The 14,885-nt window shown below is 44.0% G+C and overlaps 1 protein-coding gene across 4 annotated transcripts in view; it reads left to right on the top strand.

The window, feature by feature from the left end:
• Positions 1 to 14,885, top strand: part of LIPC (lipase C, hepatic type) — a 116,542-nt gene that overhangs the window by 23,718 nt on the left and 77,939 nt on the right. For 2 of the 4 annotated variants that reach the window (XM_039865474.1, XM_039865478.1), the window contains exon 3: positions 887 to 990. The exons of the other annotated variants lie outside the window; for them this stretch is intronic. The gene's annotated coding sequence lies outside the window, so the exon portion shown is untranslated. The remainder of the gene's footprint in view (positions 1 to 886; positions 991 to 14,885) is intronic. 4 annotated transcript variants of the gene reach the window in all.

The raw sequence follows: 14,885 nt of genomic DNA, 5'->3' as shown, positions 1-14,885 counted from the left end.
TGTCAAATGAGCCCAAAGGTGCATCACCAGGTGCTGAGCAGCCCCAGGCATCAGAGCATGGAAGATTCTCACCCTTCTTCAGCTCGCCCATGGAAAGCAGAATTGCCTACCAGTCACTCTGCTAATCATAGGCCACTCGCTTTTCCAGGACAGAGCTACAGCAGTAGGGCATTTTCCCCGTCTGTGTAGCACACACCTGAAATATCTCCCTCGGTGCATTGGGCCCTTCCTCCCCACCATGCTGAATGAGACCTTTAAAGCTGGCTTCTCCTTAAAGTCTTTCTACTACAAAGGCCATGTCATTTCGTAATTAGTCACCTTCATTGTTATTATCTTTACTTGTCAAGAACAGCCAGGTAATCTCATTTGGTAATCAAAAGTGCTAAAAACACTGGCTTGGTCATTTTCTCCATGTAAATTTGACCAAACTGGATATAAGGTGAGGATTTTCATCTTGCATCTAAACACCTAGCAGCCTCTGTGGTCTACACAATTTCTTTCCTCTCCCTCCTGAACCAAAGCTCATGTCTTCATCCTACCACTGATGCTGGCTCTTTAGGTATTTTCTGCACGTCTTTCCGTGCATATGCATGTTGTTAGTCTTAAATTATATGCTCCTGGAGTACAGGGGACATATCAGTTTATGCTTTTGCTGATCAGGAGCAACTGCGGCTAAAGGATTAAGAAATACATTTTCATGAGCTTGATAATAACAAAATTAAATGGCAAAAGTTCTGGCTGTCTCCAGTAGCTGGAAAGCCTTAAAAAATTAAATAAGCACCTACTTCAGCTTTTTACTACTACAGAGATGGGAAATTCTGGAGAAAAATGTGTGCCCATATATCTCGTGCCATGCCTCTTAAAAGAAAAATTAAATTTCAAATAGGGTCATCAGGAAGAGCTTACTAAATGTGATGCTCACAAACTGATCTTCAAAGTTTGGCAATGAACTTCTGCAAGCAAGGTCGGCGTATGCTCTGGTTACACGAGGTGAGCCTCCCCCGCACGTCTCTCTACCTTGTACAATTACAGCATAACCCAGGGAGATGAAAGAAAACAAGGACAACTAGAATCGTATTGGTGTACAAGCTATTGTCATCTATAACAGAGAGGTCGCCCTCATCCCTGATTCTTTTCTTCAAGTCAAGGTATCTAAGATGATACCCTCCAAAGAAGTCTCATTTGAGCTTTCCCACCTCTAAACCCTCTGTCTCGGATGTCTTCTCAGCTTGTAGACCAGCTTTTCAGCAGAGCCAAATAACACTTTTGGTTCCTTTCCCTGTGAGAAAAGCTCAGAAACCCAAACAACTCCCTGTGTCTGAATTCTTCCCAATAAAAGCTGGGTTATCCTATGCCCCAGGAATTGCACACTGAGTACCACTCATCTCTGTCCCAGTACCATCCTGTCCCTTGTCTTTGACCCCAGTGTCCCAACAGAATGGGGATAAAGAGGGTATGGCACCTTCTGAAAAGGGTCCCTGGCCAGCTATGTCTCTGGTCTTCAGGAAATGGTTTAAGTGGTGCATTAAGTCAACCTCAAACCCTGCCATCAATAATACTGCTGAAGTTCTTATGTCCATGGCTTTGTTATTTTTCTAATGAATATTTAAGAGGAAAAGGTAATAGATCGTAGAACACTGAGAAAGATATAAATCTCCCTTTGGCTATGGAAGCAATACATTCTAGGAGAGAGAGGTGGGAGACTCTCTTCATATTTTTTAGTTGAAGAATGTATTTTCTAGTTCTGCTGGAACAAAAACAGCTTTTAGTCATTGAAAGCCAATGACCCAGTGGACATGAGGTGGGGCTGGACTCTCCTAGGACAAGGAGACCGCTGGGAAGTCTAATCAAAATTTAGTGCCCAAACTTTGACCTTTACCAGTGAGCAGAAAATGACACAAAAGATGTTTTCTTAGAGACACTGCTCTGGATAGTGCTCATTGAGGGGGCAAATATTTGCTGGCGAGTGCATTTTAGTCCTTTGCTAAGTTTGAGTGAAACCATCTTTTCAAAGTTTTTGGAGAACAGCTTCATTGTTTTTTGTTTTTGGGGTTTTTTTTTTCCTTTTGGAGTCCCTTTTAACAATAAATACATGCATTCATAAATCGAATAAAAGCTAAAACGACATAACAAGTTCCAGGCTTCATCCAGTTTTTCAGGAAAATAGCAGTTTCTGGAGGAAGTCCTATGCACGCCTAAAAATGGAAAAAGTAAACAAGATGAGAGTCCACCAGCAAACAGGTGTTTTATAATCCCTCGAGTCACATAAGTAGATTTTTACATTTAGGAGAAAATGCATAAACATTTCCCCAAACTGGGCTTAGCTCCCAGTGAAGTAAAAAACTAGCCCTGGACTCTGAGCACCACCTGCAGCTGCCACAGGAAGGAACCGGATAATCCACACCCCCTTCCCAAGGACATCTGAACTAGAACAGATTCCGGTTCCATTTACCCTTTGTGGAGGAACAGAGTTATCTTGCGGCCTCACAGGCCCTGCACAAGCGTGTAGCTTCCTCCGTGGCATGAGGCCCCTGGGAGGCGGGGCCTCTGGGTTCCTCTGAAATCAGAACAGCAGTCAGATGTGGGTGTAGCTGGCCCTCACCTGACAAGAACTGATCTCTTCCTTTTTCCTAAGAAAGGAGAATCACTCTTGGAGTTTATCCTGAAAGCTCCCAATGCAAGGTTTTGTGGGTTCCGGCCTCTCTGCTTCTAAGCCCGCCTGTAGATGTCTAAGGACGGTCCTGTGAATGTCTGCTCTGGAAGTCCTGTCAGCTCCTAATAAGCACCACTCAAGCTTATTTCAAAATACCCAAAACCCCTCAGCTCCTGGAGCCTTGGCCTATGAGCAGTCTGGCTGCTTTTGTCTTTAAGGACATTTAAAACGTAGTTCTAAAATAAGTTTTGGGCTTATGCCTACAGTGAAGCAGTGAGCCAGGGGCTTTTAGGAATTCAGGAGGCAGAGATAGCTCATTGCGGAAGTGGATGATGAGCAGTCACGGTGACTAGGGGTGTCTAAAATGAAAAGGGAAGAAAGGCCGGATGGGAGGCAGCATGGCAAACAGTCGTGGTGGGCTCCTAGACCTACCCGATCGGAGAGGAGAGGCTTCAACATTCCTGCCCTACACTGTGTGCCAGCCATCCTACCAAGCCCCTCACATAGGTTATAATCCCATGCGCCTCCCTCACTCCCACCCTGGGAAAGTCAAGACAGGTACCTTTCTTGGTCAAGGTCACCCAGCTGGTAAGGGGCAGGGCTGGGCTGCACACTCAACTGCAGTCAGGTGACTGACTGCACGGCTCATGCTTGTCCATTTCTGCCTTTCTACCATGTCACTCAGGGAGGGTTTCTAGAAGCTTGGATCAGGAAAATAATAAGACACCAGAATAGGAAGTTGTGGGGGACAGGGCAGCCCATTAGAGGGGAAGGGGTCAGAAGCAGGAGTAGGAGGCCAAGGATCCTGTGCCACATACCTTTGGAGTATGGCTGGTCACTTAGACTCTTTGACCCTCAGTTTTCTCATCTGTAAGAGGACAATAGGCCAGATTGGTGCTTCTCTGAAATAGAGAGCATCAAGGCTTTTGAGCAAAGAAGTGATGAGAACATGACACTAAGGGGGCCCTCTTTGGGGCTGGTCCACAGGTAGATTGTAGGGGAAGAAAGCAAGCCGGCAAGGCCAGCTTCATAGATATGCAGAACTCCCGGTGTGAAGTACAGAGGGCAGTGCTCAGCTGCAGAGGTTGAGGTGGTCTCTGCTGCAAAGGATAAGTGAAAGCGAGACACAAGGAACACTTCAAAGGAAAAACTCAGAGCATTCAGAGTTGAACTAGAATAATAACAGTAATAAACGCTGACATTTACCAAGGTCTATACCAGTTATCCCACCAAGTGCTCAACTGCACAGTCCTGACAATGACCCGCTGCCATAATCATCATTCCTGATGAAACTGAAGCTTAGAGAAGCAAAAGAACTTGGCCCAGGTCACAGAGCTTGTGTCTCGCTTTGACTTATCCTTTGCAGCAGAGACAGACAACAGAGGGAGGATTCGAACTCAAGCAATCTTAGTGTAGAGCCCATGTTCCTAATCCCCACTCAATACTGCCTCCTGCCTATGTGCCAAAGGAGAATAAGACTCTGCCTTTGATTCACATTGACCTTCTTAAGATGCCTCCTCCTCTCCCTGGTCCACATTCCCTTCAAATTCCAGACTTCAGTTCCTACTTCAAACTTTCACGCTGCTCTGTCCACCCCTCCACACCTACCTACCACGGTTTTCCTCACACTCCAGGGCAGCTCCTTGGAGTCCTGGAATGTGTCCTGCTCACACATCCCCTCTCCTACCCATCTGGCCTCCACACCTCATCCAAGACACAACCAAACGGCATTCCTCTGCCCCGCAGAGTCAGGCTCACCATCCTCTTTGCTTCTATTATTTCTTTACCTGTTTCTTAGATGTATCATGCTGTGTTTATTATATATCTTTTCACCTTCCCTATAGGACTATGAGCACTCTGAAGGCAGAAAGAGGCTGGGCTTTAGACCAATCTGTGCACAGTGCATCCATGTAGTGGGTGCTAGATAAGGATTGACGTGTAAATTAACATGATTGATGGATTGAATGAATCAAAGAATCTGGGTCTAGGAGAGGGGTCCTTCTGGCTCCAATCTCATCCCACTAAACAGGATCATAAAGGCTTTTTGTATCTTTCTTAAAGAGTTGGTACCACTGCTCCACTTTCTGCCTTGTCTGTAATCTATCCCATTGGTTTAGACATACGCACTCACACACACACACACACACACACACACACACACACCACCTTGCAGCACACACACACTTCTCTGACTGAACCCCAAATCAAAGCCAAAGAAATAAATGTCCCTCCCCTGCTCTGTTCCCACTCAGACAAATTAATTCTAAGCACGGCAGGAATGAACCGAGGCAGGGCAGGGACTGGCTAGCTGAACAGGAACCAGCACCTTAGAAGTGAGGCTCTGTGGAGCAGAGTAATTTCCAATTTGGTTTTTCTCACCTGCATGGCAGCTCTTGGCCTTCTCCTCTTGTATGGGAGGGGCACAGCCCTGGCTCAGAGGCCACTCCACATTACCCGCCTCCTAGACAGTCCCAGTGGGAATCCATTGGCTGAGTTCCAGCCTCTGCAGGCCCAGACGGAGGGAGCAGGCCTGCAGAACCCCTCCAAGGTCCAGCCCAGCTCTGCTTCTCTGCTGGGCCCTGCCTACTGAGACAGGTCAGCGGGGTTACTCTTGGTACTCATCGACACTTGCACGAGTTCTTGAATCATTCCCATATTGCTAAGTGGCCCCCAGAATACTGCAGACTCATCTTTGCTTTCAAAGTTATTGTAGGAGAATCCAAGAAGGTGATTCCAACTATTCCCTCCTAGCAGGAACCCTGCTAGAGCAGCACTGGGGACCTCTGGCTGTTACAGAGAGTGGAAGCTAAGGGACAGTTCCAGGGATAGATGAGACACACTCATCTCAGGGAAGCAAAGGGCCTCCCTGCCTGGCTGCTTTGTTCTTGTCTTCTGTGGCCCACTGGGATGGGAGGGAAATCATGTGTTATTTACTCCAGAGTCCTGACTTATTACTCACTTGGAGCAAAGAAGGCTGCTGGGCCTGCAGTCTGGATGCCCATTTCAATGGGCTCTGTGATCTTGGAAAGGGGCTCAGCCCCTCTGAACACTCCTCTCTAGCACCCATTCTGCTGCCTTAATAGAAAGAGCTGTGATCACACATGTAGTAGACTCTGAAGTATAAAGAAGCATGTCAGTTTGACTTGGGGGTCACAGAAAGCTCTCTGTGCTCTCACTATACTTCAGCAGGCAGGTTGGAGAGAGGGACGTGAGCCTGATCCTCACCCCTGACCGCAGATAGATAGTCAGGACCACCCTGAAGAGCTGGTTCCTTCTCTGCTATCTATGGGGTGCTCTAATCACGGAAGACAAACTGTAGAGGACAGACTCCCGCCTCGTGGTTCGCCCTGGCCCCCGAGCAGGTGCCACCATTGGGTCATCTCGGACAGGAGCTTGGGGGACCAAGGAAGGAGAGAAAGGAAGTGCCAAGTGTCTTGGGCTGGCACCTCCTCACAACCAAAACAAACAAAACCAGGTATCGGGTTGGAGTGCTGTAGTGGCGATCTAATTTTTTAATATGTCTGGTCAGACTGGGTGTCAGTCTGTTCTGTGTGTGAGAGAGAGGAGAGAAGAGTAAAGAAAACTGGTAATTATCGTTTCTAACCCAGTGAAAGCATCATAGGTTTCAAATGGGAAAAACGTCTCCCCGTCACCCACCCTACACCCCTTACTTCTTCGCTTATTACAATTACACACACACACACACACACACACACACACACACACACACACACACACACACACATGTTCCAGGAGACTGACCTTCATCTCAAAGTCCTTTACCTTTTCTCCCCAGGTCAGTCACGCTCCTCCTCTCTCCAGGAAAGAGAGAGGAAAATTCATCAGATCTCCTCCACTCTCCTTTGAGATGGAGCCTGTATTCATATTCTCCAGTCCCATCTCTCCAGCCCCGCTCCCGCCCTTTCCCTGAGGGTACTTACCAGCTTTGGGTACTTACCAACTTTTCCATTTTACCATCAATCCCTTGGAAACCCTCACTTGTTGTGCTCATCTGCGGGGAAAAATCAAATAAAGGTACTGATTATCTTTAAACATTTGATTTCATAGTACTTCTTACATGACTCTCGAATATGAGGTCGATACAAATAAAATCATTTAAATTGCCTGATATTAAACACTTCTAACCCAAAGAGTAAAAAGCTTTTTGAATGATAGTTACATTGATACAAGAGTCACAATGACAGGTTTCAAAGATGAAAGTAATGGATCAGAAAATAGAACAGTAGAAAAAACACAGATGAAAGGCATATAACCCTATTTGAAATCTAAAGCTTTCATTCTAGGGGGTGGAGGGGTGTGCGGGGAATTGCCAAGAGCACTATTTTGTATTAAAATAGATCATGATGAAAGGAAAACACACTTGCCACCTACTTGAGTTTTTATTCCTCTGTGTATGTGTCCCTTTCCATCTCTCAGTACCTTGGCCTTGGTTGCGACTTAGTTTTCCTATGTTGGTGATGCCGGTAAATTTAAGTGCGATAGACACCTGTGGGTGGGTGGTGCCACCAGAGTGACTGAACTAGGCTCCAAAGAATGTAACTCGCCATCCACATGGTGAGCGGAGCCAAAGTCCAGCCTGCTTTCCCACACAACTAGAGCTCAACAGGGCTTTCACTAAAAGAGCACAGAATGGCAAACATTTAACTAGTACAAATAAAGCATTTTATTTAGAGCAAGATTTAAAGACATATGAATATTAAGCATCTGAACCACTGTTCTTTAGCAGCTGTTTACCGCAGCCTAAGCCAGTCCTTGAGTCCTCTCAAATTTGAGTAAAATGCAATTTTCTAGCTCACTTTCAACCTTCTTGGGGTCACTCCCTCCCAACCTTCTTGTTTTCCTAGAACTTTCAGTGGCTTTACCAGGCATCAAAACAGATGGGACCTTTCTTCTACTTTACCTTTAAAGTCCAAATAAAAGAATATCACTATTAGTGGTTTGCACTGAACTAAAGAAAAGCCCTATTATGCAGCTCTATCATTTCTCTGGGTGTTTGGAGTTTCTATATCTTATCCCACCAGGGACCAGAGGAAGAAGAGGACTGTCACATATGCCCTACATTTGCCCATATCACTCCCAACCTACCTATCAGAAGGGCTAGTTTCCCTCACTTTACTGCCTCCCTAACCTCAGCTCTTTGCCCTCTGGAGTAGGATGTGTTTATTGATTATATTTACTTGCAGTTGGTACATATGAATGCTGACAGTCTTTACCCTGGCTTCTGACACAGACTCTGCTCTTACATAGTCCTAGTGGAGATTTAAGACTCAAAAAAAAAAAAAAACCCACTTAAAAAGAATTCCATGAAGTTCCATGTAAACAAAGGGAAAGGTTTCAAAGGTTTCAAATGGGAGATTAAAGTGACCAATTAAATAAAGATTATAGGAAATTACTGACATGCGGAGCTGGGCTGGACAGAAGAGACAAAGACCAAGTGTTCGACAAAGAGTGGGGTTGAGTGGTGAGTCCTTCGGGATCACAGATTAGACTCCCAATGGGTGAAATTCAAAGAGAATACTGTAAGCCGAAGGAAGAGAGCGAAGAGCTTGGGTCAGGCGTTTATGCACCTAGGGAATCAGTAGAGCAAGAAGTCTCAAACAAGTCTCGGCAGTCCAAAGACAGGGAAGTTAGTGTCAGAAGGTGCAATCATCACCAGTAACATACCCAAAGAATGCTAAAGCTCCTTGTCCTCTGTTGTCCTCTCTACTCTCTGTATTGTGTGATCAAACTAGGTATAGGTGCACATGAAACTAGAGGGAAAATCATAGCCGCTGCTCTCTGTTGCTTCTAATTAACACAGGGGCAAAGGAGTTAGATCTTTTGGTGGATATCTAAAAATCCTTTGATGTTCTATTGATCCTTATCACCTAAGATTAAATACCAGTTCTAAAATAGGAAGACTTACTCCCTAAACCAACAAATGTTTGAGCTGTCATCATTATGCCTGTGTTAAACTCACTTGTGATTTCATTATGAAGTTCTGTCAGTGTGATTTATTAAGAACCACTTATGTAAGATTATTTGGAAAATCCTACTGGTCATGAGGTATCTATCTACCCACCTCAGTGATTTGTCTTTTATGGCAATGCAGTAGGGCATTCTGAAGGAATATTCGGTCAACCTCTCACTTCATCAACTTAAAAAGGTTCTAGAAACCCCCACACTCTTTAAGGTAGCCTTTATCAGAAATCTAGTTTCATGAAAGGTAGACTAATGTTTTCCACCTTATACAAGTCTCTTAGCTCTCTGGGCCTCAGTTCTCTCAAAATTTATCAATAGACTACATTATCTCTAAGCCTCCTTTAAGTTCTAAGACTTTAGAGTTGTTTTAAATACTTTATTAACTATTTTGACCAAATTAGTGTCACAGGTGAGAAACAGACTACAGAAACTGAAATTCTTCTCTGGTTCATACCCATTAGGTCGGAGCCAACCACTTTATATATTGTTTGGGTTTACTTGTTGCTAAACACATAATGACCTTGTCTACATTGAAAGTCATCTTTTATTTTTCTGCCACTTTTCACGTGGCTCCTTTCCATCATCACCATTAGCCGAGTATTTTACCTCCTGGAATTCATAAGGATTTTTTTTTTCTCTCTTTCCATATCATATAAAAAACTTATATGGTAGTTATTGCAATTACTAAGTAAAGTCACTTTTCACATTTTTTCATTTAGAGAATTACCCCAATTTTTGTGCATACCTTTATTCTAATAATTAATAATTCCAGTTTTCAAAGGATTTTTCAGACATCAATTGCCTTATCTGACTCCTCACAACAATCCCATTTTTAATAGTCATTTATTACATAACATTTCTACCCATGTGAATAGTTGTAACAACTTTTCTTCCTAATAAACTTAAGCATGAAATTTCATCAATTTTTTTCTGATGGTAAATTTTTTTCATTCATTGTATTTTTATCCAAATGCTTGCTTACCTGGGAAAAGAAATCTGGTAGACCGATGAAGCAGGAATCTAACTTACAGAGGGTCATTGGAACTAAGAGCTGAAATGGCCTTCAGCGATCATCTGTCCCACCCGCCCGTGAACATGGGACCTTGTTCTCAAAGACCAAATGTACTCATCTCTCAGGGGCTTCCTCATTTGAGGTATAAAACCTTTGATTATGAACTCTTATCTCTATAAGCTCCCTTCAGTTACTCCTAAGCTCACACTTTCTAACTTGCATATATCAGGTCCCATTTGGTAGCTTTTCCTTGTTCCCTCTCATGAGCATTTTTTTTTTTCCTTGCTTCGAAGCTGCCCTTTCCCCCAAGATGGCTGCTTTGATTTAATGAATCAGGAGCATCATTTGTGATCTGCTGCCAAGTTTTCTGGGAGGAAGTTTCCTGGGCTTCCGTCAGGCTGTTAAAGAGCCTTCTGGTCTTCTGCTGACTGTTTGCTCTGCTCCTTTTTCCTCCTAATTAATGCCTACATCTTATCAAGAATGGCCTGTTTTTAGAGTAACTGGGTAATTGATGTGTTTTGTTGTGTTTTCTCTTGGAACCTTCCTGATCTGCCCAGACTTGAATTAATTGGGGTTTGCTTACTGTTGCAAAGTAATCCACCACCAGGTTTCCCTTACATCAAATCATACTCACCACTTAGAAAAACCACAGCTAAAGTTTGTTTGGCCAGTCTCAGGGTTTCCCACTGAGGGCCAGGGACAGCTCAGCAGTGGAGAGCTTGGGCTATGGGGTCAGCTGGAGCCACCTCTGAAATAATGCTCTTGACAAGGTACTGAAGCTTCCTAAACTTCAGTCTCAAAGCCTGTAAAATAAACGTAATATGTCCTATTTCGTAGAAGAATTGAAAAAAATAATAGAAATAATGCATGGAAAATGCTGGGTGTCTAGTAAGTACCCAATGAGAGTTATCACCAAGTATTTCACTGAACCTCAAGGGATAGGCAGAGAAACTCGTCTTATCTCAGATTACGAATGCAGGCACTGGGCTCAGAGAGGTCACATGGATCACCCAATGCCACACAACACATGCGCGAGCCACAGCAAAGCCAGAACTTGAATCCAGGTCCTCTGTCTCTTAGAGTCTAGCTCTTTACTCTTCCCTAGCAACATCTCTCAGAACCAAGACCTGTGTCTCCTATGACAGTAGCTTCCAAAGTGTGGTCCCTAGACCCGCAGCATCAGCGTCACCTGGGAACTTGTCACACATGTCAGTTTTTGAGTCCCAGGCCAATGAATCAGGAGCTCTGGGGATAGGGTCCAGCGTTCCAGATGTTAGCAAGCCCCCCAGGAGACTGATGAAAGCTCAAGTTTGAGAAACACTGCTCTATGGTATAATCATTTGTCTCTTGTTCTCACTCCTGAGACGGGTGGTCCGCAGATTCCAGTGTGATCCCCAGCGTGAGTTAACCCTTCCAGCCCCATGACATTGTCTTCACTGGGAATTTGTCATTGATATCTACTGATACTATTGAATTGTGGAGAGATTCTCACCCCTGAATGCACATTAGGATCATCTAAGAAACTTTAAAAATAACACAAAGGCCCATCCCAGACCAGTTAGTATTCAGTTGTAAAGACAGCCTGGATTGAGAACCACAGAACTACAGAGCTGCCCTGTACAGTCTCAATGGAACTCTACCAGGCCAGGAGTATTTTTACCTTATCAAGGTTAGTGTGCTTTATAATCTACTTGCCATAAATTGATTCCTTGCCTTCCTTTGGCACTTGGGTCCTTTGCCCGGTCAAATGCTCCATCACCCACTTATTCACACGGCAGCTAGCATTTGTACAGGGTATTTACTTTATACATCTCAGCTTTGCTGCCCCCGTCCACACCCAGGGCTATCCTGCACCATCTAAAAAGGTAATGACAAGGTGTGATAAACATTAAACTTTGACTCGCTAAAGCTTTTATTTTTCTTCTAATAACTTAGAAGGGATAAAAGAAAATAGTTTTATGAGCATGTTGGAGTATTAAGCTTCCTAAGCTCACTCTCTGGCCCGATAGTGTCACAACAATACATAAAATAAAGAAACCAAAGAAAGAGCATAGTGTCAGCCTTTTGACTTTTTTTGAGGGGCAGGAGAATCTGATGGGCTCAAAGCCATAGTGAGGCCTTCTACTCCATTCCCTCTCAGGTGAAATCAGTAGCTTCCAAAAAGGGATACCCCACCTTGCCCACCTTACTCAGGTAAGGAGGCTGGAAGCTGGGGCTGTTTCACTCACCACAGGACCGGCCACCATGTTCACGGTCCAGAGCAGAGGCTGCTCCCAGCCTTTTCAGGCCTCCATCAATAGATGTAATCCTGCCTTCTGGTACAAACATGGCCTATAGATTCTAGTTACTAAGAAATAGGGCTCTGGGAAAGAAGTGCTCCCTCCCCAGCCCTTCCTGAAGAGAACAGAGGAGTTGGTGGACACTGAACCCTGAACGGACCAAGAAGAACTTCTCTCTGTTCAGGGGCAGAGCCATATTTTGTGTGGTTTGAAGCCCCATATAGTTGGGGATGAGGAGAGAAGGCTTACTTTAAGGAAAAGAATACAGAATTACAAATGCAAAACTAAACAAAGGGCCTTACAAGTGAGAAGCTAAGTTTTAATTTCATTTGCTACACAGTAAATTTACCTCCACCTAGAATTTATCTTTTTAAAACTGTTTTGGAATTTTTTTAAAAAATCAGTTACCCCCAGTAAACATCCTTCTCAATGCTGGATGACTTTCCATCATCCTCATTATCTTTATATAATATGTTCTTTGAATTTTAAAAGACTCTGTAAATGGGAATTTTTTTTTCATAAAAGAGGGTATTTCACATGCACAAACACAAAGATCAGCTTTTAATTTATTTGCTGAATAACTTTTTTAAACTTTTAAAATAAAATACATGCTTACAAAATGTTTCTTTTTCTATTAAGAAAGAAATACTTGCTGAATACAGAATTTTAAAAAACAAAAATACAGAAAGAATCAATTTAACCCTGTCATGCAAAGCCGAAACTTTAGATCTTTCCAAACACCTTCCAAATATGAGTAGATAAAGGTGGAGACTTGTCCATTTGGAGACTTGTCCATTTGTCTGCCTATCTTTCAAATGGGCTTCCATAAAGAAAATTGGAAAGAATTGAAGCGTGGTAACATTTTGTGGGGGAAATTATAAGCCTTTGAAATTTATGGAAGCCTCCAGATGTACACGGTGATCTAAGAATCTAAGCCGAAGGTGGTAAGTGGCTTTCAGCTCAAGTAACAATCCTATTCCATCGGGGAGGACTGCTGTAAGGAGGACTGCAAGATGACACCAGGCTTGTGTAGAGGAAGGCTGTGACCCATTAGCCATGTCTATCATGGGCATGGAGGGAAGAGGGACAATCTGAGTGCTGCACACATGTCACAGTGATACAGGAGAGAGATGAATAGTGAATGAAGATTTGTCTAAATGAACCATCTAGAGTCCATGCTCCAAAAACATGAATCGATTGAATAAATTAGTTAAACCAAATAGAAATGAATGACTATCCAATCCTCCCCGTGTAGAGAGACTTAGAAAGGGTAGGTACCTGAAGGTCCTCCTCCCACCTCCCCCCTCGCCCAATTCTAGCTGTCCTTGTTGGCAGGGCTCCTCTGGCCAGTCCAGCCACATGCCTTTTCCCTCTCCTGAACATCTCCTGGGCCCCAGTCCTTCTGGCTCTTGCTGTCTTCCCACTGAAGCTCCCTGGGGCAGCGCCCCGTCGTGTCTCTTTTCTCGTTCGTTACCTTCCTCGGTGTCTGCACAGTGTCCCTGCGCAGGCTGCGAGCGTTCCATACTTAACAAATGTAAGTAAGCTCGTAGGAGTCCTACAAGCATTGGGCCACACTCCTCATCCCCACACCTTTACTGGGAGCTCACTCTGCCCTTTGCATTCAGAAGTGGAGAAGATCTGGCCCATTCCCTCAAGGGCCTCATCGTCTGAGAGGGGAGTAAAGCACATACACAATTATAATTAAGTAAGAAATTATAAAATTATAAATGCTATAAATTTAAAATGCAGTTATGGTTAAATTATTATCATTATTTAAATTAAAGATAATGAGAGCAACTAAGTTTCAGGTATAGTACTGAACATTTTGCTTACATACTGTATTTCTTATACTCTTTACAATGACCCTGTTAGTTGACTAATATTATCCATTTTACAAATAAAAAAAAACTGAGGCTTAGCCCATTTAAATCATTCACTTAGTCAATGAAGAAGACTTGATTCAAACCCAAGTATGTCTGTCTATATTATTAGTAAGAGAAGAGAGTGATTTCAGTTTGGGTTTAACTAATATATAGGTGTGTGTTGGTGGTAACTTTGAAACCACCACCACCACCCTCCAACATTGGCAGAGGGGAGCTGGACAGCCAGGGAGGGGCAGGACAGCAACCAGAGGAATATCCACTGATGTCCCAACTACTTACATCTATCGCCTCAACCAAAGATCACCCCCGCGCAGCCCAGCCCCGAGCTCTGGGTATCAGCTCAGAACAGAGAAGGCTGCTGGGAACATGTGGTTCCTGCATTTCCTGCACTCGGGCTGCTAGGGTGCGTTTTATGTGACCAGAGAGAGGCGGGGAAAACTGACGAGAAATCAGAGATCTGCCAGAGAGCCACAGGAAATGCTTTTGTCTAAAAATATGTCATTTCTAAAAGGAAAACAGTCATTAGAGGGTGTGAGAAGCCCCCGTGGTGAGGAAAGCAAAACAGTAAGACTCACTGGGAGGCCAGTGGAACAACAGAGAAGCCCATTACCCACCCACTTCCTGTGTGATTAGCGAGACTTTAGGAGGATGAAAGGCAAGCAAACAAATGACAACCCACAGACAGAACTCCAGGGGACAGCATCCAAAGATGCAGCCGGGAGGTAGGAGGAGAAGAAACTGTTCCAGTTAATAATATTTCTCTCACATTGCGGCTAGTTCAGCTACAGATTTGGCTAAAATTTCCTGTGTACTTACTATATACCAGGCACAGTGAAGGGCTTTGTGTACATCAACTCCTGCAATCCTTTTAACAACACTGAGAAAATGAACACGAGTCTTAGAGGTGAAGTGACCTGTCCAAGGTCACGGAGCTGGTTAAGGGACAAAGGCAGGGCTCCATCCCAGGTTCCCTGACCCCAAATGTCTCACTCTTTTCAGTGTACCAAGCTGCCTCCGATAAGATCAAGTGTCCTGACCATCCTCAAACTGTACAAGTCAGGACCAATCACTCCAGT

Source organism: Pteropus medius, unplaced genomic scaffold (assembly GCF_902729225.1).
Source record: "Pteropus medius unplaced genomic scaffold, Ma_sr-lr_union100, whole genome shotgun sequence".
In the NCBI taxonomy this organism is placed as follows: Eukaryota; Metazoa; Chordata; class Mammalia; order Chiroptera; family Pteropodidae; genus Pteropus; species Pteropus medius.
The sequence above is the reverse complement of the archived record's forward strand: the minus strand, read 5'-3'. Positions and strand labels throughout refer to the sequence as shown.